Below are 27,768 nucleotides of genomic sequence, written 5' to 3' on the forward strand. Positions count from 1 at the left end.
CGAACCCAAGTAGTTAGGAGGTTGTTTCGATTGTGTGTGGTACTTGACTGTTACAGCGCAAACGCCTCAAGCCAACATGAAGTGTACGTTTTCTGTTTCAGAGTAAAATTGTGTCTATAGTAACCTCTTTCAAACCCCAAATGTCAGAAAAGAACAAGGGATGCATCCAGTTTATGCAAAATGCTACCATTAAAATGTATACTTAATGTGTCCGGTTAGCGCAGTGGTTAGCGCACTGGCTTTACACCAATTGGTTCGCTTTCCGGCTTATGTGAGTTTGGTTGAAGGTCGCCGAACCGGACAAGTCGATTTTCTCTGGGCACTTCGGTTTTCTAAACACTACAAAACCACACTCTCGCACAACGATGGTCACTCAGCTTAAGCTAATGTAAACTTTCTTCACAATAATGTATAATTAATAGATTTAAAACAAAAATGCTACCAATTAACTACCAAGATGTGTGGTGTTTATAAGGATCTCACCTCTTCACACGTAACTACACATAACTACAATAATGGATACGGCGAAAATATTAACTATTTGAGGGTTCCAACTCGCGCTTAGAGGACGATTAAACAAATGCGTTTCGTAAAATATCTTATTAATTTTGATTGAAACACTTTTTGGAAATGAGAAATCTGTTTTAGACATGCAAAATCTGTTTAAAAGCCATTGCTTTTACAGAATCAACGTCAGTTTTCTCTTTCCACTGAGACAAACATCGAGAAGACATTTGTTCACCGATTATGGAAGCTATTTCATCCATATAGTGGACATGTAATGGCGCCGTTGAAATAACAAAATAATTCTGGTTTTTCTCCAAATACCTCTAAATAGTTTAACAAAATTGTGCATTTTTTATATGTTTTCAATTTAATTTACCTGTTTTTTCCTAGATGTATTCATTAATTTGTGTCAGACTTAAACTATTTAGCAGAGACTCCCTCTAAAACCTTAATACAGACAAGCATCTAATATTTTGCAATATAAAACCCACGGCCTTGGTACTGGAAATATTGCCGCCCATATTGATCTGATTTCAAGATTTAATGGTTCCTTAAGTTCGACTTGGGCGTTACATTTTAAAACTAACTTGACCTACAACGGAAATGTACTAAATTTGTTAAAGTACTCTTTTGTTCGTAATTATTTCTTAAGGTAATTCAGAAGTAGGACTAGGTATTTCTAAGAATTTTCCTAACGTTTTCCTGGCGCAAGATTTTCAAACTAGCCATAACGCAATAGGAACGGAATCCGGTTTGTCGTTATTGAGTACTACCACGGAAAACACATAAAAGTCAAGGGTTCCCAGGCAATAAACGAGCGATACACAAAGTCACAAACTACACATGCAAAAATCCGATGTAACTAACGAATGCACTCGAGCCTTCAGTCAAATATACTATGAGTACTCAACCCCATTCTTACCCTAACAGTTTTCAAGAAAATGTTATATGTACGCTTCAAAAACGAAGGCCAACAATTTTTTTTGAAATAGCCAACATAATAGAACTAAATCAGCCCAATGGAAAGTTCAAGCTAAATTATAATGTCTTCCTATTACCATCATGTCGATAATTTAACTATAATTTGTGCTTTAGAAAGATTCAACTTTCATTTAAAGACCACCTCTCTCTGCATTTGTGTTATCAGGGTTTGCGTGCACTGCGGTCGTCCAATTCTGGCTCAGTTTCAAATCAATCATAAACCGGGAATTCACGTTGCAATTGGGAACCAGCAACGCTCTAAATTGTGAGCGAACTAAGATAGAGAAACATGAAATACTTCATTATCATCAGTTCTGAAAAATGTGTGTCTCATAAAAGCCGTTTCTTCCGATGTTAAAAATGATGAGTATCCTAAGACCGACTTTCATCAAATCTTATTTTATCCGAAACATTCACTTTTTTAATCAATGAACTACCAGCGCAATACAAACAGATACAAAATCGCCGTATGGATTTATAATAATCGCCCTCGACTGAGTTATTGCCTGAAACATGAATGACTAGACCTGAAATAAAAGCAAACTTGGCTTAAAAACCCTTAGCCAAGGAGCAAAAATTGAACAAACTTGGTAAAGTACATGAAGTCTGATGCTTTTTTATCTACGTTCTTGGTATTTTTATTTACAATGTCAATTAGACAAACATGATCATTCAGTTCAAGCAGGTGCAATGACTGATCCCTATGAACTCGACGACGACGTAAGAATGTGTAAAGTACAAAATAACACATGCTTCTTAACCACTTATTACATAAAGATAGTGTCAGTATCTCATTTATGATCATAATTATATTCCATAATCTGATCGTTTTTCCGGTGAGTTACTTATGTATCACGAGTTACATACTGCTCGACGGCATTCATTATCCCATGATCATGGTTGTGTTTTCTTAATCGGATTGTTTCATGATGTTTCTATACACAAGGAAGGTGAAAAGAGTACATATTGTCTGTCTTAGATCAAGATCCGGTTTGCTGTTCTCTGTAACTGTCAATTAATTGGATAATTTAACTAAAAAGTTTTGATGGTTTTCAATTCCAGTGTATACACAACTTAATTGCATGCTTGTGATGTTCTTAATAAGTTTGGCTTATTAAACTAGCATATGCCAGCAGATGCTTTTACTAAAATATTGCATATAAACAAGGGGACGGATACAATTAGAAAGCAGCCATTGAACCGCGTTCAAAACTATTATATAAGTATGATGGATGTAATGGAATAAATTAATGATATTAAATTAATTAAATATGATATTACTGATTTATAGTAACATTCATAATATTGACATCAACTCACTAATAAAATTATAATTTTTTTTCGAATTACTTTAAATTATATTCAACAATTTCATGTTATTCATAATTGTTTCAACCTTTAACTAATTCCTTCTGAATGCCCTTGGTATACAAAATAAACAAGGCGAGTTACTCTGATACAAAGTACTTTAGAGTGGTACTTGCAAGGTGCAAGTTACAAGCGTTGTTTAATTCCTTCAGGCAGCTTTCGATTTTGGTACGAAATTTGTGATGATAAAGTTTGTCGAATTTGAGAAATGATGATTTGTTCAAACATAGTTGTAATGGAAATTAATGCAACCCAGCGTATAAAAGTACATTTTGTCTTGAATTATGAACGTCATAAGATTGTTTTCGGTGCATTGGAAACATTTTTACGGAATGTGACATAAACAGTCTGGCGGTTTATGGTGCATACTTAACTTAAATCATGTTCATTGGCTGACAGCAACCTGTCACACTTACTTATCTTCTCTGTCATAAGACTATGCATATATACAATATGATACATACGATGCATATCACAGTAGTCTCGATTTTGTCTACGAGACGACAAACATTCTGAATGTCAGCAACACAAACTTTACCAAGAATATTGACTAGTAGGTCATACCCTAGATCTGTCATGTCCAATCTGTAATACTATTTTGTGTTGTTGCGAAATCTTTCCCCGACTGGGAGGTTATTTATTGGTATGTAGCACTCAAACGCTTCAGATCTGTTACCCTGCTATAACCTTTATACAGGTACGAGTCTGCAGCCAATTATAAAGAACTGGTTAAATAATCGGGAGGTTATCTTTGGTATAGTTTGCACATGCAAACAATTTATTTGGTCAACAGTCATAATTGGATATTTTTTACTAATCAATAAATATTTCGAATAAATTAAAACAAAGCATAAACCGGTTTTGTACAGTTCTCGAAACTCAAAAGACCAGATTTGCAGGCTGTATATAGAATGGATATGTACGGTATCAGATCTCATATCTTCCTGATTAGAATCTTTTAGATAAAGAGAGCAACATCTCACTGTTACCATGAACTGTTACCCGCTATCGTACTGTTTTACCCGCTGAAGATATAGTACGGTGTGATACGGGGTTAACCTTATACAGTTTAATCGTCAGTGACGTTTAGGCGCTTTGTTTATATTTTGGTATCAGAAGACAATGGCAAGGTAGCATAATTAAATTCTTAACCCATATTTACAGCAAGAAATAAGGTAAGATTTCGTTGTATAATAAATGAATTTAATATAATGGTAATTAATACAAAAGCCAGAACAAACAAACAAACGCATTGCGTATCAACACAAATATCGAATGTCCGTAAAACACCATATGGGATTCAGTAAAAAAAACCACCTGAACAATACCTGCATGATTTCGGAACTACAAGATAATAACATTTGCGAATCCCATGTTTTAGCCTCCTGTTCTTACACAGTGTGTGTCTTGTCAATCTTACTAAAACACTTGATTTTTGTTGCTTTCGCGATGCACGTATCTTAAACTGAAGATAATCCGACATGATTTAAATTAGATATAGCATCTGGCAGTTATCTTACATTTTCTTCGTCTTTATTTTTCACATTTTTCTTACAACAACAATTATAAAGCTATGTACAATGGTTCGTTTTGAGTTTCCAGACATACACATGTTCTCAATAGCTGCCATTAAAGGCGACAGCAGGTGCCGCAATATGACTGATTGATTGTCTGCAATAAAAAAAACACTAGGTTATCGTAGGTTTTTACAACAATAACACTTGTGTATTTTTTTAATTTATCTTTCTAGCATGGACTATCAAGGATATCACGGATATAAATATGCATGGCAATTATTTTATGCACCTAATTCTGGTGTATTAAGATAATTGGAAATTAAGAAAAAAACATAATATTTGTTTGTGCAAGAACATTGAATTATGATTCGAGCGCAACACCTGCACAGCTACTTAACCACTTATCTTTGGTGCAAAGAAAATAAGCTGTCGACAATTCCGCGGTACAGCTGTGTCTTGTGTTTACTTATACACACGTGAGTATGAGTTATCTTTTATGAGATGATTATAATAAATTGACATATTTCGAAAATCGGAGAATGTGGTACCGTGTAATAACACATTTACTGCAGGTTGACTACGACTTCGTTTCAAAGTTATGCATCCTGCGGTTCAAGGAGCTTTTCTCCCAAATCGGACGTGTGCAAATTTTGAAATCTGCTAGCATTTCAAGTATACTTTGTTGCTTACACACACCGTAAGAACTTTCAGGCGTATTTAAATATTACTATTGTGTAAAGTCCTAGAACTCGACAAAACTTATCAGCACTTCTTCAAAAATGAAGTATGCACATATTTACAAAAGTGGTGGCGCTGTTGCTGTAGTAATGGCGCTGTCGTGATAAGTTAGTCCATAATTGCACACAGCACACTGCAAATATCACATGTGCCATTTGTGTATTTTATGCGGAAATACAATTGTAGTTTTGCAGGGTTTGCATGGTACACAAGAAAGCATCATTCCTGTGAAAATACATTGGCAATGCAAATATTTCTTAACTCACAATGGGCTTTCACAATAGTTATTTCATGTTTAAAAGTGTTCGATTAAGCTTTCAAAGATGTGGCAAAGTTATCTAGATATATACAAGAATAAAATATTTATTTTCAATTCTAGATGTGAAGATTTTTCCCAATAAAACGCATTTCAAATCATGCTTTTACTGCATGAACATTTCTACGGGCCGTTTAAGACTAATAAAAACGAATGTCTGTCATGATAAGTTTGACGTAAATGTTCCTACGTATGTGAGCCCATACATGCACAGAGCACACTGCAAATACCTCATTTTTCATTCAAGTGTGTTCGTTTAGAATTCAGTCGTTTAGGCTTCATGTGAATTTAAATGGTTCGCGTATGTTAAAACAGAAAAAGAAATACTGATACTAATTCAGATTTTTGAACAACGAGCTCTTTTGTATCTCAGTAGTGTATATTACTGCAGGATAAACATGCAATATTTTACCAAAGTAATTCTACAATTGTCTTAAACGCTATTTCGTATCTAATCATTTTTGTAATTTTTTTTCACAATACCACAAAACAAGTGTCGAAGAATAAGCACACAGTTCAAAATCAAACGGTTATTCAAATCTAGAACCATACAACTTTTTCCATTTACTATCGCCTATTCTATTCGCCTCGGACGATTATCATTACAGCTTATAATCAACAAAACACTTAAAATTTATTAACAAAATCATTCCATCATTTAATACAATAAGTACATAAAATATGGTGAGCAGTTTTCAATTGTTTTTTTTTTTTTGTTGTTGTTTAATATTTTTTTTTAAATAACGTTGTGTCCTGTATATTGGATATAACCATCATACATGCAAATCCATAGCCTCCTTTTCCTGGCCTTTTTGTCTCCGAGGTTCTCATCAAAGCAAGGCGAACAATGGCTTCAAAGAATTCGGAACAATTGAAGGATAATCATTGGAATAATCCTGTCTAACCCAAGTGGTTGTGAGATGATCTGGAATTCTTGTGGTACTTGACTATGCCACCGCGCAACAAAACCAGACACCACAATCACTTTACACTTTCTTTTCCAGAGCAAAACCTGTCGGTAGGAACATCCTAGTAAACTGTTAAAACCCGAAGTTTCAGAAAAAAGGCAGGCATACGAAATATTTAAACTGCTTTATTTCACTAATTTCACAAATACTAAGACTTTTAAAGATGTTTTTCTTCCAAAGCTTCACTATTTGATGGTCCCGTCTGTGCAATAAGCTCATAACAACGACAATGAATGTGTTACATCAGTGCTATAAGCTCATAACTACAACAATGAATACAGCAAGTAGCTTCACTACAACAATGAATACAGCAAGTAGCTTCACTACAACAATGAATACAGCAAGAAACTTCAATACAACAATGAATACAGCAAGTAGCTTCAAAACAACAATGAATACAGCAAGAAGCTTCACTACAACAATGAATACAGCAAGTAGCTTCACTACAACAATGAATATAGCAAGTAGCTTCACTAAAATAATGAATACAGCAAGAAGCTTCACTACAACAATGAATACAGCAAGTAGCTTCACTACAACAATGAATACAGCAAGAAGCTTCACTAAAATAATGAATACAGCAAGTAGCTTCACAAAAACAATAAATACAGCAAGTAGCTTCACTACAACAATGAATACAGCAAGTAGCTTCCCTACAACAATGAATACAGCAAGTAGCTTCACTAAAACAATGAATACAGCAAGAAGCTTCAATACAACAATGAATACAGCAAGTAGCTTCACTAAAACAATGAATACAGCAAGAAGCTTCAATACAACAATGAATACAGCAAGTAGTTTCACTACAACAATGAATACGGCAAGTAGCTTCACTACAACAATGAATTCAGCAAGAAGCTTCACTACAACAATGAATACAGCAAGTAGCTTCCCTACAACAATGAATACAGCAAGTAGCTTCACTAAAACAATGAATACAGCAAGTAGCTTCAATACAACAATGAATACAGCAAGTAGCTTCACTAAAACAATGAATACAGCAAGAAGCTTCAATACAACAATGAATACAGCAATTAGCTTCAATACAACAATGAATACAGCAAGTAGCTTCAATACAACAATGAATACAGCAAGTAGCTTCACTACAATAATGAATACAGCAAGTAGCTTCACTTCAACAATGAATACAGCAAGTAGCTTCACTACAACAATGAATACAGCAAGCAGCTTCACTACAACAATGAATATAGCAAGTAGCTTCACTACAACAATGAATACAGCAAGTAGCTTCACTACAACAATGAATACAGCAAGTAGCTTCACTACAACAATGAATACAGCAAGAAGCTTCACTAAAACAATGAATACAGCAAGTAGCTTCAATACAACAATGAATACAGCAAGAAGCTTCACTACAACAATGAATACAGCAAGTAGCTTCACTACAACAATGAATACAGCAAGAAGCTTCACTTCAACAATAAATACAGCAAACAGCTTCACTTCAACAATGAATACAGCAAGTAGCTTCACTTCAACAATGAATACAGCAAGCAGCTTCGCTCAAACAATGAATACAGCAAGTAGCTTCACTAAAACAATGAATACAGCAAGAAGCTTCACTACAACAATGAATACAGCAAGAAGCTTCACTAAAACAATGAATACAGCAAGAAGCTTCACAATAAAAATGATTATAGCAAGAAGCTTCACTACAACAATGAATACAGCAAGTAGCTTCACTACAACAATGAATACAGCAAGGAGCTTCACTAAAACAATGAATACAACAAGAAGCTTCACTACAACAATGAATACAGCAAGTAGCTTCACTACAACAATGAATACAGCAAGAAGCTTCACTTCAACAATGAATACGGCAAGTAGCTTCATTACAACAATGAATACAGCAAGTAGCTTCACTACAACAATGAATACAGCAAGTAGCTTCACTTCAACAATGAATACGGCAAGAAGCTTCACTACAACAATGAATACAGCAAGTAGCTTCACTTCAACGATGAATACAGCAAGTAGCTTCACTACAACAATGAATACAGCAAGAAGCTTCACTAAAACAATGAATACAGCAAGTAGCTTCATTAAAACAATGAATACAGCAAGAAGCTTCACTACAACAATCAATACAGCAAGTAGCTTCACTTCAACAATGAATACAGCAAGTAGCTTCACTACAACAATTAATACAGCAAGAATCTTCACTACAACAATGAATACAGCAAGTAGCTTCACTAAAACAATGAATTCAGCAAGAAGCTTCACTACAACAATGAATACAGCGAGTAGCTTCACTACAACAATGAATACAGCAAGTAGCTTCACTACAACAATGAATACAGCAAGAAGCTTCACTACAACAATGAATACAGCAAGTAGCTTCACTTCAACAATGAATACAGCAAGTAGCTTCACAACAACAATGAGTATAGCAAATAGCTTCACTATAGTAGCGTTCAATATCTCCTCTTTACTTATAACTACGACAATGGCTTCATTATAGAAGGGTTCTTATTAATCTCTCCCTTTAGCTCATAACTAAGACAATGAATATAGCGAACAGCTTCGTTGTTGACGGGTTCCATCTCACGCATATCTACAACACTAATATAGCAAAAAACTTAATACTAAAAAATACAGTAGGTTTCCTGTTATCTTATTTACGCATAACTACGACAATGAATGTAACAAAACGCTTCACAATTGATGAGTTCCACCACCTCTCACTTATAAAACCATTCAACAAATGCATTTCATAAAATATCTCACTTTCAGAAAGTAGCAAATGAACAAGTAAATGAAACTGCCAAAAGCTATATAAATGCCATTGTAATTTACAGCATTAGCAAATTTTTGTCCAATTTAAAGACAATTTACTCAAATGTCGCGGAAGGAATGATGTGCAGATGCAATTCAGAACATTCCACACTTGTCAATCTTTACGAAGCTGGTTAATTTATGTGAATCGTCAACCAAGTGAGAATTGTGGCTACTTTTATCGGTGAATACGGATCAAGTTCAATTGGAATCGGTGTTTGAACATGTTGATGATGGACAGTATTAATATCCAATGTATATATTATTTCTTTATAGAAGAATATCGTCATATATCAGCTATTTAAAATGAACCATGATTTCCATCAATTACTCATTTATTCATCAAATATGGAAACTATTTCATCGATATGATGGACATGATGTCATGCCTAAAGTACAGTTTTGTTCTAAATGCTTATCACATCGATAAGGTTTTACAAACTTGGTGTATATGAAAAACGTTACAGGTTTTTTTTTCATTTTTAAGATTTCTGCTTTTTTTCCAAGGACGTTTTATAAATTTGTCTAATGCATGCTTCTGGCTTTCAAACAATAAAACAGACTTGGTTCTTGGTTGTGACTTCGACGCAATATTTTAAAACAAACTTGGCGCATTCAAGCTAAATAAAGCATATTTTATAAAAAGAAAACAAACACCTTTGATCTTAACTATTTCTCAGGTAAATCAGACGGCGAGTATTCTCCAAAGCTGCTTGAATGTCTTGCATATATATGAGGGATATGTGAGGTAAACCATGCTAGTGTTCCCGAGGAAATACTTCCCTAATCTTCCACAATCCCCACTGTGTGCTGCATATTTTATCAAATTTACGGCAACTTGCAGAAGTGGATTACCGAATTCTCCGAATCCAATACTTTGACTTACGAATTCTAGGAATTCTCCTATATATTTGCCTAGCATTTCTTTAAGAATAACCTATGACGGGAATCCGATCAAATTAATGCTTATAACCACGGCATGAGTTCCAAGCACGCTATTTGTTCCTTATGTGTTTCGGGCAGTGTCTGCTAGGCCTTAACATAGACTTACGAATTCTAGGAATCCTCCTTACCGTTTGTTCTACATTTCTAAATTAACAGGTTATGAAGGGAACTGAATCCGAATTCTTGTTCATGCATATAACCACGGAAAGAGACCCATCACGGCATTTGTTCATTGTCTGCAAGGCCTTAGCTCGGCACACTTGTTGAAAATGCCAAAACCGTATGAATGTCATGGTATCTTAATTCTTTAATAGCAATTTACTAATTGTTCTGAGTTGAATTAAAGGTAAACTCAGAAAAGTCTTCACACATGACAGGGAGAGTGTATGAAGTGTCGATAAATATGAAAAAAGTTGAAATGATATTTGTATTTGAAAATGATGATGATTGACAGTATTGATACTTTATACCTATATTGGGAACACTGTTCATATCTGAGTTTAGTCTTAAAGGGCTATCAGTATATACCAGATATTCCAAATGTGAATTTATCAGTGTCTAAATGACACTTTTTATACATCAAAAACGACCGACGGGCATGTAATGCCGCCTTCCATTTCTTTCTCATCTCCCCTGCTTTCCTCTAAATGCCTCTAGCCAGTTATACGAAATGCTGTGTACAGCGCACCTGATGTGCTTAAATATGCTGCAGTTTCATGACCTAGAGGTTAATCCCCTTAAAGGCAATCCCAAGCTAGCTCTTAAGATGACCTCCAAACTCCGCAAGTTTCATTATAAACCATCAATCCAAACTAAAATTATTGGGTGGAAACCACATCTTTCTGGTTTTTTTGTAATAGTGCCCTTGACCGAATCTATCAAAAGCAATCCCAAGCTAGTTCTTTACAAAAGCTTCACATTCACCAAGTTTCATTATTACCCAACAATCGAAACTAAAATTATTGGGAGGAAACCATTTTTCGATATTTGGTTACAGTGACCTTGACCCCACCACCCCCTTAAAAAGCAGCCCCAAACTAGCCCTTCACTTTGCTACCTATACACCATTATTCAGTTACCAGTGACCTTGACCTTTACAGTATCTCCCTCAAAATCAATCCAAAGCTAGCGCTATACATTAGTTACCTAGTAAAGCTTTTGATCAAATGTGCTTTTATCAGGAAATAAAACTAGGTAAATCATACGACGTGTGCATTTTGTGTACATTTTGTTTAATGTCTAAAATATGAGGCACGTGAGGGCTTTATGGTTGTATTATAACCTATATAATAATTTCCGCATCTGATACAATTAACACCGACTCGGGAAAGCTAAAGTTGGGCAGAGCGCCCATATTTCGTAAAATTTGTACAACAAGGAAACTTGAGGAAATGGATTACCGCATACTTGAAATTCAAGACACCGTCTTACCAATTCTAGGATTTCTCCTACAACTATTGGCGCCGCATTTCTACCAGGACAAGCTTTACTGAAACACGTTGGGAACGGAATCCGGCTTCTTGTTATTGCTTTTAACCACGAAATGAATTTTAAGGATGACATAAACCACTTGTATATCGAATTTCATTTTGTATTTTTTTTCATGATAATTGTAATCTCTCACGATATAATAAAAGTAAATAACTACAAAGACGGCATTAACACGGCATTTACTATTGTTTATTAGAATAAGTTACTTCATCATGTAATTATGTTCAAGGTACCGGTAATCTCCACGTAATTACAGAGTGACATACAGATATATAACAAAGCACAGTTTCCCACGATATGCTGCACTTACATAAAACATGGCATTAGCTATTGTGTATAACAATAAGTTACTTCATTACGTAATGGTGTTCATTGTAAGAGTAATCTTCCACTGCACAGTGACATACACAAATATTATAAACGCTTAAGCACAATATAAGGAACGCAATTAAAGCTGCACTCTCAAAGATTTACTGTTTTTACAACTATTTTATTTTTTGTCTTGGAATAAACAAAAGTGTTCGTAAATATCTGCAAATCAGTGATAAAAGACTGCTGACACACGTAATACATAAGAATATTACAGTCTATCACATTGATGTTTTTCAAAAGATTTATATTTGATATAGTTGGTTACATCATTATTACGGCAAATGCCACGGGGCTTTTAAGAGCTGTCAGATGCATTGCGCTAGAAAGTGAGAAACTGTGTTCCCCTGTGTGTAATTATATTTTCCTACTGTCTGGCTAAATCCATAATGCAGCGAATGAACAACAAACACATACGTTTGTTTTGCATTGCACATGTCGGCTTTGCGATGATGATTTTCTTATGTACTGTTCCTACTTATGTACTATAATGAACTTTTGAACAGTATGGAAAGATGACACCGACGGCACCGACGACACAACAGAAACGACGCCGACTGCCGAGACGCCGACGAAACATCGAAGCCGATGGCACAACAACGCCGAAAACACGACGCCGACGACACAACAGAAGAAACGACGCCATCGGCACCACAAAGCCGACGCTGCCGCTGAGGAATCCGAAAAAAATGCTATGACAAAACTTCTACTTATTTCTTTAAACAAAAGCAAGTGCAAATAAAACAAATTTATTAGTAACAGGAAACAACAGAAATACTAGGAATTCTAGAATGTTAAAGTTGTCTTTCAATCATAATAAGTATGTACCGTGAGCAAACTTTCCTTTGCCAAACACCTTTCAGACTAAATTATGTTTGTTTTATTGGACTATTATTCGGCTAATGAATAGCTGATGTTAACGCATTTATCCCCAAGTATTGCACAACTCATTTTGCTGTCAACATTCTCCCAAGAAAAGTATTTCCAGCATAAATATCTTCACCGACTGTTCAAGAGTATTGAAACTAGAAACATTTAAACGAAAGATACGAGGCATTCTCAAAGACTTGTAGGAGACATTTAAGACAATTGAGATGCATGTTTTAAGACGTGTAGGATACAAGGTTGAAGACTTGTAGGAGGCATGTTTAAAGGCTTGTAGGATGCATGTTTTAAGACTTGGAGAAGCCATGCCTAACAGTTGCATTGCCTAGCACACCAAATTATACGTTTCAGGAAAAGTTATTTACGATGTTGTACTGGTCAATTCGGAACAAAGAAATATTATTTGCTAAAAGATGTCTGACATGGGTTATCTGGAAGTTATAAATAGTTTATTTATACCATTTTCTAAACACGTTTGAAAGAAGACGTTAAACAGAGAGGTATTTTGTCCTTGCTTCAAACTGAGCCAATTAAAGTTAAAACCGTATGAGCTTCCATACTTCATTGTATCTAGTCTGTGCCCAATAACAACTACCATATTTAGTCAATTATTTTTGTTTTATTTTTGAAAATAAAGGGGCTAGACACCAGATGATCCCAAAATCGGCAAAACATTATTTCCACTAAAACAAGCCTAGATTTGTCAATACGATTTAGTATAAGGCCGACAATACATCATTTAACATGTTTAAAAGAGTAATTTGTAGCTCAAGCGCACAATGGTTTCCCAGTCCTAGTGTGTACAATTAGCATGTGAAAGTCACGTGATTTGTACAGATGCACATACAGACGTTATTTTTTAACTGGGATTTACGTGGTAGACAAAGCCAGTAAATTTCGAAATGAAAAAAAAACGCGGAAGATACATTTGTCGTAAGCGATGTGACACATCAGTAACTTTGATTCGATGCGATGTACACAAAGATATCAATTTTACGTTTTTGACATTTTGTTTCTTGCAATTGTATCAGCAGGTGTCTGATCCCTTTAATAAAAAATAACTAATACAGGTTGGGTTGATTCTGTACTTGTTCAACTTTTTTTACCCGCTTCCAACTTTCTATTATCCAGTCGTAGATCTTGTTTATTTTGATTACCTAAAATACTTGTAAACTCGTAGTAATCATGTTTGTTCTAATTTCCTCAGTACTTCCCATCAAAGCAGGGAGGGAACACTGACGTCAAAGCACTGAAGATTGGAAGGATAATCACTGGAAAAATCCAGAAACCAAAGAGTTATTTTAATGTGCGTCGTAATAAACGGGCATTGCAGTCAATAACTTCTAATTAAACGAACAAAACGTAGAATGACAGAAAATAAATCGTATACAATTGCAAGTTATTGTAATGACAAAAAAACAAAACTCCTCTCTCACAGATAGTTATGTATTTCTTCAAAAGGAGTTCGTAATATTCCTCGCTTTTATTACATCGTTTATCAGAGCCTTTGCTGGAAATGTCAATCTGTCTGGCTGTCACCATAAATTGCAGCATTTATTTAATCGTTCTCATTAGGCCGCAATTTCACATCTGACACGTGAATAATACAAAATTAAAGTAAAAAAAGTCTACAGTTTAGCTGTCATACTTACGAAGCCGGGTAATTTATAGGTATTGTGCGATATGCTATATGCTATGTAACTCCTGCTATATCTTTTATTGTCATATGACCTGTAAAATTTAGTTCATTATAATATGTTCTCAAAAGTATGTAATTTTATCTTTAGATTTGAGATCTGAATAAGACGTCCCGACCATGAAATATACCATTCAGAATGTCTGAAAATTGCGTTAGGCGTTATAAAACATAGAGTTAATTAATAGAAATGTTTTTGCTTCATCTGTTCAGTTGATGGAAATTTTAACATTCTAATACGCAATGTGTTCGTACTCCTGCTTGAATTGAAAATAGCATGTTTTCTCACTTTATTTCTATTAGGGTTTGCGAGATTTTCTGACATTCACAAAATCGTATAATTGATTTTTAGTTTACGTAAGAAAAAAAAATACTTTAGGGTTGCATATTGCTAAATATTGTACAGGCATATGACACTAGAGAAAATCGCAGGACTTCATTACATTCACACCACTGTATTTCCCCTTGGCACTGAACATTTGCAGACGGATTTGGAAATATATTGTATCTGAAAGTCGATTAACTGATTATATTTACACCTCAACTTCCATTCCTTAAATGAACTGCCTTTCGGCAATTGCGTTCATCAATCGATGAACGCAACATCTTCGGATATGTTCGGATCGTAATTCATTGCATAACAATATACATGAAAGCTATTGATCTTGTTATTGGTTGTATTGTGTCAGCAGATCCCGTAAAATAAAGATCAACATTTTAGGAAGTGTTAGTTTATTATATTTTAAATATATTGGTGCCAGAAGTGTTTCAATTTTTACGTTTTAAAGTGATTTCAAGTGGTTGATCTTTTCCCGCGTTATTGTGACGTCATTTGAAAAAAATGTTTCCGGTTATAGTCGGGTCGTTCTATTTACAGAATGGGTAAGAACGGGTTACTGAAAAGTTTTCTTAAATGAAATTAAATAGTTTTTTAACAATTCTTGAATGAAATAATGAACTATTGGTGTAAATATAAGGAATGAATTGCGGGGTTGATGTCATTATCGGGGATATTACCGCAATTGGGTTGGTCAAAGTACGCGTGGAGTCCATCGGACTCCACACACATTGACCAACCCAATTGCGTTCATACCCCGATAATGACATCAACCCCGCAATTCATTCCTTAACACACCACTGTATTTTCCCTTGGCACTGAACATTTGCAGACGGATTTGGACATATATTGTATCTGAAAGTCGGTTAACTGATTTTTGACGTATACATTGGACGTTATATTTTAAATACAAACCTGGGCTGGTATTCAAAATTGGTTTTAATTGGATATAAGAACGACGTAGCTAATCGAATTACTGGATATTAAAAACTGACCAATAGAGTGAATGAAGTCAATGATGTATGACCATAAGATTTACTTATGTTGAATACTGAATACCACCCCAGGAGCCATATTCAATAAGCAACTTAGATTGAACTTAAATTTATGATTAGAAACTTAGTGTTTTCATTGGACTGTATATTAAGCTGACCAATGGGCTAAATGGAATCACTGAGGCATGTCTACGGATAAAGATTAGATCAATGAACAATATGGCCCTGAACTATAAATGTAGAACATTTGTTAGGAAAGACCTAACACCTTGTGGCTTTGTTCTTAATTGTTTCTCAGGGAAATCAAACGGAAAGTACTCCCCAATGCTGCATTAATGTCTTAGATAATACAAGAGGCATGTGTGAGGTTTATGGGGTTATTATTACCAAGGGCATACTTTCCTTATCCTCCAAAATCCACACTGATTCGGGAAAGCTTAACCCACTTTTTGTTGAACATTTCACCCACGTTCCGACTTCGGGAAATTGATTACCGAATACGCCAAATGCAAGGCACCGACTTGTAAATTCTGAGAATTTTCCAAACTATTTGCTGCTCCTCATTTTTTTCTAAACTTTCTTTACTGAAACGTCCTAGGAATCAAATCATGCTCGCTTATTACCACGTACGGAATTCCAAACGTGGCATTAGCTACTGTTTGTTCATATGATTAAGTTCTTCTGTATGTAATTACTTTCAAAGTATAAGAATATTCTCCCATGATATATTGCCCAGTGCATATTGTAACCCAATGAATTACGAAGCATGCGAAATAATTGAGAGCTGGCTTATACTAGCAGCAAATGGCGTGAGAGTCAAAGTTTATCTCGTTTGTGTGTGTTTGTTATCTCCGTACCACCCAATCCTTGGTGGGCGTCTTTTTCGTGGCCTGCGTGCAAGTATGTAGTACAGTAAATCCCTTCTATTCAGACCACCTATGGGACTTTGAGAAAATGGTCTTTATAGCGGGTTGGTCTCATAACTGAGTTTGTGATGATTAGGGTTGTGAATGGTCAAGGTCAAGTGGTGGAATACATTAGATTCTAACTATGTAATGCTGAGTAATGGAATTACACAGTACATATTTTAGTTTTGGATTTATTTTAAGTTATGTACCCGGCAAAATGTGCCACTTTATTTCACAAATATGGAGCTATAATTTGAGTCTGCATCTGTGGCGGAGTGAATACTATTGAAACAGAGAGAATAAATAAAAAGTTCTGTCATTTTTCATTACATCATAATTTATTCAACGCGTTACGTGTATCAAAACAACACAGGTGCAATGTACGAAAAGCCCTTAAACTATATGTACCGCTAACTCTTACGGGCCTTTTTTCTCATCTGATTTGTCCAAACAGTTAAGTAATGTCAAATGATTTTTTAACATCATGGAAATAAGTCATAACACTCAAATTAATTAACTATTAAATATAGTCTAGATTTTTAAAAAAGGAATCATACCGTACGGTTGCGTGTGTGGTCTGTGTGCTGTGTGTGTACGTATGTGTTTCTCGTCCAGAGTCTTTTGGGCCCTTACCGTCTTCCCTTAAACAGGTAGAATATTTGATTGTTTGACTTCCATGCTTGTCCCTGTAGTTTTCATTGTATTATTTCTATGGAATACCCTTAGACACATATTCCGTAAAAGTTGTACAATAAGGAAACTTGAGGAAATGGATTACCGCATACTTGAAATTCAAGACACCGCCTTACTAATTCTAGGAATTCTCCTACAACTATTTGGCGCCGCTTTTCTACCAGGACGAGCTTTACTGAAACACGATGGGAACGGAATCCGGCTTCTTGTTAGTGCTTTTAACCACGAAATGAATTTTAAGGATGACATAAAACACTTTTATATAGACTTAGCTTTTTCATTTTGTAAATACTTTCTTGTTAGTGGTAATCTCTCACGATATAATAAAAGTACATAACTACAAACACGGCATAAACACGTCATTTACTATTGTTTATTGGATTAAGTTACTTCATCATGTAATTATGTTCAAGGTACCGGTAATCTCCACGTAATTACACAGTGACAAACAGATATATAACAAAGCACAATTTCCCACGATATGCTGCACGTATATAAAACACGGCATTAGCTATTGTGTATAACAATAAGTTACTTCATTACGTAATGATGTTTATTGTAAGAGTAATCTTCCACAGTGACATAAAGAAATATCACATAAACTTAAGCACAATTTAAGGAACGCAAATAAAGGCACACAAATGCACATGTTTTCTATAAACCTAATTTAAAGTTGCACTCTCACAGATTCAATGTTTGGACAACTTTTTTATTTTTTGTCTTGGAACGACCCAATTTTTGCGAAAATCCATGGAAACCAGTTATATAAGACTGCTGGCAAAAAATAGATAGCAGATTTATATATTTAAGTTCAAAAATTGATGTTTTATGAATTTTTCTTAAACCATTAGTAAGCCATAAATCATTAATTTTCGAACGGAAATATGAAACTCTCCGATCTGATTTTTGTCAGCAAACTTATATCATTGCTTTGCAGATATTTACGCAAAAATTTGCTCTTTCCAAGACAAAAAATAAAAAAAAATTGTAAAAAGGGTATATCTGTGAGAGTGCAGCTTTAATACATTTAATACAAATTAGTAATAAATTTCTTATACTGTACATTTGATAACCTAATCAATGCTTATGTTAAAAGAAGTGGTGAAAATAAAATAGAGAGTTTGAAATTTTAACTCTATAATGATTGGCCCTGTTTTTACAATTGAAATATAACATCAACTGTATGCATTCGTTCATCTAAAAATAGCTCATTTCGATCCCACCCCCAATTTATTACTTTGTATGAGTGGAAATTTGCCGATTACGAAATTTGAGTTTTGTATTTTTGCGATACTTTGCATAAGTATCTTTGCAAAACAAGGAATTTTTGCGATTACGAAATTTGAGTTTTGTATTTTTGCGATACTTTGCATAAGTATCTTTGCAAAACAAGGAATTTCAGGGCCTTTAAGAGCTGTCTTATGTAAGCCAGTGAGAAACTAATGGCCTAAGTTCCCCGGTGTGTAATTATATTGTCCTTTTGTCTCGCTGTGTTAGCAGTGTTACTAGCGCACGCCAAAATACGGACGTTTACGATCACGTCTCATATGGCTCAAGACCACAGTTATCTGCCCCCCGTTGACCAAGATCCGGATGTGAATACAGAAAAAAAGAGTGCTTGTGTTCAAGTATCAATATTTTATTAAAATTGAATGAAAAAGAAGCAAAAAATGTTCTTTTTGCAGAGAACTTGACTGAATTTGACACTCTATTGCAGAAATTGATAGTTTTCAATGTAAATATTGGAAAAATCATAGCTTGTGGAAGTCTGAAAATTAGTTCTTTGTAGCCGATTGACTCCCTGGTGGAAGGGTTATGTATTTGAACTCAATTTTGACAGTCGGGTCAATGGTCAACATGGTGTTTTCTTGTGATTATATTTTGTGTCTTGAATTGTTCTAGAGATGCCATGTCCTTGTTTTTCAATTGGGGTGTGTATAAAGTCAAAAGCCAGGTTAGTGTCTATATGAAACATATAGTAAAAATAACTGTGGTCTCACGCCATATACTGTAATGTACTCCGATCAACCCTAAATTTGCTTCGGACATCCATAGTTTAAAATCTCCTACGCAGTGATCTCCCCTAAAAAGCAGAATCGATCTCTACCTACATTTGCGAGTATTCCATATGTTATACATAACACTATTAAAGTCTATCACATTGATATGTTTTTCAAAAGATTTATATCATATATTTGATATTCGGTTTAAGAGCTGTCAGATGTATTGCGCTAGGAAGTGAGAAACTGTGTTCCCCGGTGTGTAATTATATTTTCCTACTGTCTGGCTAAATCCATAATGCAGCGAATGAACAACAAACACCTACGTTTGATTTGCTTTGCACACGTCGGCTTTTCTATAATAATTTTCTTATGTTCTGTTCCTACTTATGTACTAAAATCAACTTTTGAACAGTATGCATAGATGATACTGACGGCACAACGACACCGACAGCACAACGACGCCGATGACACAACAAGGCCGACGACACAATAACGCCGACGACACGCCGATGACACAACAAAATCAAGGACAAAACAACGGCGATGACAGTACGACACCGACGACACAATTACGTCGACGACACAGCGATGTCGATTACACATCAACGCCGACGACACATCAACGTCGGTGACACAACAACGCCGACGACACAACGTCGCCGACAACACCACAACGCCGACGACACAATAACGCCGACGACACATCAACAACAACGCCGACGACTTCACACAGCCGAAGACATAACGTCGCCTACGACACAACAGCGCCGACGACACAACGACGCCGACGACACAACTGCAACAACGACGCCGACGGCATCACAAGGCCGACGCTGCCGCCGAGGAATCGAAACAAATGCTATGACAAAACTTCTACTTATTTCTTTGAACAAAACAAGAGCAAATAAAACAAATTTATCAGTTACAGGAAACAACCAACATGGAATTCTAGTATGTTTAAGTTGTCTTTCAATCATAATAAATTTGTACTGTGAGCAAACTTTCCTTTGCCAAACACCTTTCAGACTAAATTACGTTTGTTTTACTGGACTATTATTTGGCTAATGAATAGCTGATGTTAACGCGCTTATCCCCAAGTATTACACAACTCACTTTTCCTGTCAACATTTTCCCAAGAAAAGGTATTTCCAGCATAAATATCTTCACCGACTGTGTAAGAGTATTGGAATTAGAAACACTTAAACGAAAGATACGAGGCATTCTCAAAGACCTGTAGGAGACCTTTAAGATCATTAAGATGCATGCTGCATGTTCCAAGACTTGGAGAAGCCATGTTTTAATACCTAACAGTTGCATTACATAGCATACAAAATTATACGTTTCAGCAAAAGTTATTTCCGATGTTCTATTGGTCAGTACGAAACAAAAAGAATATAATATGCCTAGAAATGTCTGCCATGGGTTATCCGAAAGTTATAAATATATGATTAATAACATTTTCTATACACCTTTGAACAAAAGAAGACGTTAAACAGAGAGGTATTTAGTCCTTGCTTAGAAATGAGCAAATTGCAGTCAAACTTTTATGAGCTTCAATACTTAAGTGAATCTAGTCTTGGACTAATAATAACTCGCATTTTTAGTCTATTATATTTGTTTTATTTTTGAAAAAAAAACACAACAAGAAAACAAATATTTTAGAATATAATTATTAAATATATCTCGCTTCAAAAACCTATGCTTACTTTAGCTAGCTAATAAGTAGTTCGTTGACCATGACTTTACGTTCATTGTTCATCAAACTACGTCAATTACAATATTAAAGGGGCTAGATACCAAAAGATCGCAAAATCGGCGAAACATTATCCTCACAAAACAAGCCTAGAATTGTCAATACAAGTAAGTATGAGGCCGACAATACATGATTTAACATGATTAAACGAATATTCTGTTGCTGTCTCAGCTGAGTTCACCCATTCAAAAAAGCGAATAATGGTTTCCTAGTCCTAGTGTGTATACTAAGTAAGTGAAAGTCACGTGATTAGAACAGAAACATATACCGACGCTTTTGTTTTAATCGACTTGGATTTACGTGGTAGACAAACCCAGTAAATTTCGAAATGAAAAAGAATAGCAAAAACTACGAACGATACATGTGTCGTATGTGTTGCATCAGTAAGTTTGATTTGATGCGATGTACACAACGATATCAATTTTAAGTTTTTGACAAATTTCTTTTTCTTGCAATTGTATCATCTGGTGTCTAGTCCCTTTAATAAAAATAACTAATACAGGTTGGGGCTGATTTTGTACTTGTTCAACTCTGTTTACCCGTTGTCAACTTTCTATTATCCAGTTATAGATCTTGTTTATGTTTATTACCTACACTACTTGTAAACTTGTAGTAATCATGTTTGCTCTAATTTCCTCAGTACTTCCCATCAAAGCAGGGGGAACACTGACGTCAAAGCACTGAAGATTTGAAGGATAATCACTGGAAATATCCACAAACCCAAGAGTTTTAGTATGTGCGACGTAGGAAACAGACTTTGCGGTCAATAACTTCTAATTAAACGAACCAAACGTATAATGACAGAACATAAATCATATACAATTGCAAGTTATTTTAATGACAAAAAGGCAAAAATTATCTCTATCAGATACTCCATTTCTCTTCAAAAGTATTTCGTAAAATTCCTCGCTTTTATTACATCGTTTATCAGAGCCTTTGCTGGAAATGCTGGAAATGTCAATCTGTCTGGCTGTCACCATAAATTGCAGCATTTATTTAATCGTTCTCATTAGGCCGCAATTATTACAACTGACACGTGAATAATACAAATTAAAATGCGGAAATGTCTACAATTTAGTTGTCATACTTACGAAGTTGTGTGTTTCTATTAAAAGTAGAGAAAATGATACAATTGTTTTGAGGAGAGTCTGTGATTGGTTATTGCGTTTTAAATTATATAGTGTGGATATAATTAAGATGAGCATGTCTATAAAAGAACACGTTTTCTATCGGAATTAGTCTTAACAGATTTTATTATTAAAGCTACATTACGAGCCTTGAATGGGAGCGAATTAATTGGTTCACAGTGTTGTGAAAGGGGTTTACTCCTACTGTGTCCTTTTGTGTCAAAATTATGACCTGTGAAATTGAGTAATTCATAATATGTAATTCCAAAGTGTGTTTTTTTTTTTCTTTAGATTTAAGATCTGAATAAGACGTCCCGACCATGAAATACACCATTTACTGACTGAAAATATCGTTAGGCGTACTAAAAACATAGAGTTAATTAATAGAAAGTTTTTGCTGTACCTGTTCATTTGATTTTAGTTTTTGCGTTCTGATACGCAGTGTGTTCGTACTTGCTTTAATTAAAAATGGCATATTTTCTCAATCTTTTTCTATACGGGTTTGCGAGATTTTCTTATATTCGTAAACTCGTATAATTCATTGTTGTTTTATGGAAGATTGTTGTAAGGAAAAACGTCTTGTACATCGGAAAAAAGTACAAAAATGTGCTTTACGGTCATATGCTACTAAATATTATACAGGTCATATTGCATATAATGAAATGGTAGGAGCTCATTCCCTAACACCACTGTATGTCCCCTTGGCACTGAACATATGGAAACGGCTCTGGAAAGATATTGTATTTGAAAGTCAATGGACTGATTTTTGATGTATACCTTGAATGTTATATTTTAAAAACAAACTCGACCTGGGCTGGTGTTCAATTATGGTTTATATTTGATATAAGAGCGATGTAGCTAATCGGATGACTTGTTATTAATAACAGACCAAAAGAGTGAATGAAGTCAATGATGCCTGACCATAAGATTAACTTATATTGAATACTGAATACCGCCCCTTGAGCCGTATTCAATAAGCAATAAGGTTGAACTTAAATTTATGATTAGAAACTTAGTGTTTTCATTGGACTGTATATTTAGCTGACCAATGGGCTAAATGGAATCACTGAGGCATGTCTAAGGATAAGGATAAGATCAAAAGTGAAGACTGGTCCTAAACTATAAATGTAGAACATTTGTAAGGAAAGAAAACTAACACCTTGTGGCTTTGTTCTTTATTGATTCTCAGCGAAATCAAACGGCAAGTACTCCCCAATGCTGCATTAATGTCTTAGATAATACAAGAGGCATGTGTGAGGTTTATGGGGTTATTATAACCAAGGCCATACTTTCCTTATCCTCCAAAATCCACACTGATTCGGGAAACCCACTTTTTGTTGAACATTTCACCCACGTTCCGACTTCGAGAAATTGATTACCGAATACCCCAAATTCTGAGAATTTTCCAAACTATTTGCTGCTCCTCATTTTTTTTCAAAACTTTCTTTACTGAACGTCCTAGGAATCAAATCGTGCTCGCTTATTACCACGTACGGAATTCCAAACGTGGCATTACCTACTGTTTTTTATATAATTAAGTTCTTCTGTATGTAATTACTTCCATGGTATAAGAATATTGTCCCATGAGATATTGCACAGTGCATATTGTAACCCAATGAATTACGAAGCATGCGAAATAATTTGAGAGATGGCTTAAGTAAGCAGCAATTTGCGTGAGAGTCAAAGATTATCTCGTTTGTGTGAGTGTGTTATCTCCGTACCACCCAACCATTGGTGGCCGTCTATCTCACGGCCTGCGTTCAAATATGTAGTACAGTAAAAACCATCTTATCAGACAACCAATGGGACTTTGAGAAAATGGTCTTTATAGCGGGTTGGTCTCATAACTGAGTTTGTGCTGATTAGGGTTGTGAATGGTCAAGGTCAAGTGGTGGAATACATTAGATTCTAACTAGGTAATGCTGGGTATCGGTATTGCACAGTACATAGTTTAGTTTTGGTTTTATCTGGAGTAATGTACCAGGCAACATGTGCCACTTTATTTCACAAATATGGAGCTATAGTTTGATTCAGCCTCTGTGGCCGAGTGAATACTGTTCAGGCCGAGAAAATAAATAAAAAGTTCTGTCATTTTTCATTACATCATCATTTATAATAAAAAACGTGTATCAAAACAACACAGTTGCAATGTACGCAAAGCCCTTAAACTTCATGTACCGGTAACTCTTACGGGCTTTTTTTCTTATCTGATATGTCAAAACAATAAAATAATGTCAGATGATTTTTTAACATCATGAAAATAAGTCATAACATTCAAATTAATTAACTAATAAATATAGTCTAGATTTTAAAACGAATCATACCGTATGGTTGCGTGTGAGGTCTTTGTGCTGTGTGAGTACGTTTGTGTCTCTCGTCCAGAGTCTTTTGGGCCCTTACCGTCTTCCCTTAAACAGGTAGAATATTTGATTGTTTGACTTCCATGCTTGTCCCTGTAGTTTTCATTGTATTATTTCTATGGAATCCCCTTAGACAAATATTCCGTAAAAGTTGTACAATAAGGAGAAATGGATTACCGCATACTTGAAATTCAAGACACCGCCTTACTAATTCTAGGAATTCTCCTACAACTATTTGGCGCCGCTTTTCTACCAGGACGAGCTTTACTGAAACACGATGGGAACGGAATCCGGCTTCTTGTTAGTGCTTTTAACCACGAAATGAATTTTAAGGATGACATAAACCACTTTTATATAGACTTAGCTTTTTCATTTTGTAAATACTTTCTTGTTAGTGGTAATCTCTCACGATATAATAAAAGTACATAACTACAAAGACGGCATTGACACGGCATTTACTATTGTTTATTAGAATAAGTTACTTCATCATGTAATTATGTTCAAGGTACCGGTAATCTCCACGTAATTACACAGTGACAAACAGATATATAACAAAGCACAATTTCCCACGATATGCTGCACGTATATAAAACACGGCATTAGCTATTGTGTATAACAATAAGTTACTTCATTACGTAATGATGTTTATTGTAAGAGTAATCTTCCACAGTGACATAAAGAAATATCACATAAACTTAAGCACAATTTAAGGAACGCAAATAAAGGCACACAAATGCACATGTTTTCTATAAACCTAATTTAAAGTTGCACTCTCACAGATTCAATGTTTGGACAACTTTTTTATTTTTTGTCTTGGAACGACCCAATTTTTGCGAAAATCCATGGAAACCAGTTATATAAGACTGCTGGCAAAAAAATAGATAGCAGATTTATATATTTAAGTTCAAAAATTGATGTTTTATGAATTTTTCTTAAACCATTAGTAAGCCATAAATCATTAATTTTCGAACGGAAATATGAAACTCTCCGATCTGATTTTTGTCAGCAAACTTATATCTTTGCTTTGCAGATATTTACGCAAAAATTTGCTCTTTCCAAGACAAAAAATAAAAAAAAGTTGTAAAAAGGGTATATCTGTGAGAGTGCAGCTGTAATACATTTAATACAAATTAGTAATAAATTTCTTATACTGTACATCTGATAACCTAATCAATGCTTATGTTAAAATAAGTGGTGAACATAAAATAGAGAGTTTGAAATTTTAACTCTAAAAGGATTGGCCAGTTCTGTTTTTACAATTGAAATATAACATCAACTGCTCATTTCGATCCCACCCCCAATTTATTACTTTGTATGAGTGGAAATTTGCCGATTACGAAATTTGAGTTTTGTATTTTTGCGATACTTTGCATAAGTATCTTTGCAAAACAAGGAATTTCAGGGCCTTTAAGAGCTGTCTTATGTAAGCCAGTGAGAAACTAATGGCCTAAGTTCCCCGGTGTGTAATTATATTGTCCTTTTGTCTAGCTGTGTTAGCAATGTTACTAGCGCACGCCAAAATACGGACGTTGCAACATTTACGATCACGTATCATATACTGTAATGTACTCCGATCAACCCTAAATTTGCTTCGTATATCCATAGTTTAAAATCTCCTACGCAGTGATCTCCCCTGAAATGCAGAATCGATCTCTACCTACATTTGCGAGTATTCCATATGTTATACATAACACTATTAAAGTCTATCACATTGATATTTTTTTCAACAGATTTATATCATATATTTGATATTCGGTTACATCATAATTACGGCAAATGCCATGGGGCTTTTAAGAGCTGTCAGATGTATTGCGCTAGGAAGTGAGAAACTGTGTTCCCCTGTGTGTAATTATATTTTCCTACTGTCTGGCTAAATCCATAATGCAGCGAATGAACAACAAACACCTACGTTTGATTTGCTTTGCACACGTCGGGTTTTCTATAATGATTTTCTTATGTTCTGTTCCTACTTATGTACTAAAATCAACTTTTGAACAGTATGCATAGATGATACTGACGGCACAACGACACCGACAGCACAACGACGCCGATGATACAACAAGGCCGACGACACAATAACGCCGACGACACGCCGATGACACAACAAAATCAAGGACAAAACAACGGCGATGACAGTACGACACCGACGACACAATTACGTCGACGACACAGCGATGTCGATTATACATCAACGCCGACGACACATCAACGTCGGCGACACAACAAGGCCGACGACACAACGTCGCCGACAACACCACAACGCCGACGACACAACAACGCCGACGACACAACAACAACAACGCCGACGACATCACACAGCCGAAAACATAACGTCGCCTACGACACAAGATCGCCGACGACACAACGACGCCGACGACACAACTGCAACAACGACGCCGACGGCATCACAAGGCCGACGCTGCCGCCGAGGAATCGAAAAAATGCTATGACAAAACTTCTACTTATTTCTTTGAACAAAACAAGAGCAAATAAAACAAATTTATCAGTTACAGGAAACAACCAACATGGAATTCTAGTATGTTTAAGTTGTCTTTCAATCATAATAAATTTGTACCGTGAGCAAAATATCTTTTGCCAAACACCTTTCAGACTAAATTATGTTTGTTTTATTGGACTAGTATATGGCTAATGAATAACTGATGTTAACGCGTTTACCCCCAAGTATTACACAACTTATTTTTGCTGTCAACATTCTCCCAAGAAAAAGTATTTCCAGCATAAATATCTCCACCGACAGTTAAAGAGTATTGAAAGAGGCATTCTCAAAGTCTTGTAGAAGACATTTAAGACCATTATAAAGATGCATGCTTTAAAAATTGTAGGATGCATGTTTGAAGACGCGAAGGAGGCAGGTTTGAAGACGCGCAGGAGGCAGGTTTTAAGACGTGTAGGATGCATGTTTGTAGACTCGTAGGAGGCAGGTTTTAAGACGTGTAGGATGCATGTTTGTACACGCGTAGGAGGCAAGTTTAATGGCTTGTAGGATGCATGTTT

General features: G+C 35.3%; 1 protein-coding gene across 4 annotated transcripts in view; it reads right to left on the reverse strand.

Moving 5' to 3' along the window:
* LOC128239189 (uncharacterized) overlaps positions 1–27,768 on the reverse strand; it is a 95,581-nt gene that overhangs the window by 23,950 nt on the left and 43,863 nt on the right. Inside the window, exons 2-3 of one of the 4 annotated variants that reach the window (XM_052955701.1) lie at positions 24,718–24,801; positions 17,375–17,458 (exon numbers count right to left, since the gene is read on the reverse strand). The exons of 1 other annotated variant lie outside the window; for it this stretch is intronic. The gene's annotated coding sequence lies outside the window, so the exon portion shown is untranslated. The remainder of the gene's footprint in view (positions 1–17,374; positions 17,459–24,717; positions 24,802–27,768) is intronic. 2 more of the 4 variants (XM_052955702.1, XM_052955700.1) reach the window with 2 other exon arrangements.

This window comes from Mya arenaria, chromosome 6 (assembly GCF_026914265.1).
Source record: "Mya arenaria isolate MELC-2E11 chromosome 6, ASM2691426v1".
NCBI classification, from domain to species: domain Eukaryota; kingdom Metazoa; phylum Mollusca; class Bivalvia; order Myida; family Myidae; genus Mya; species Mya arenaria.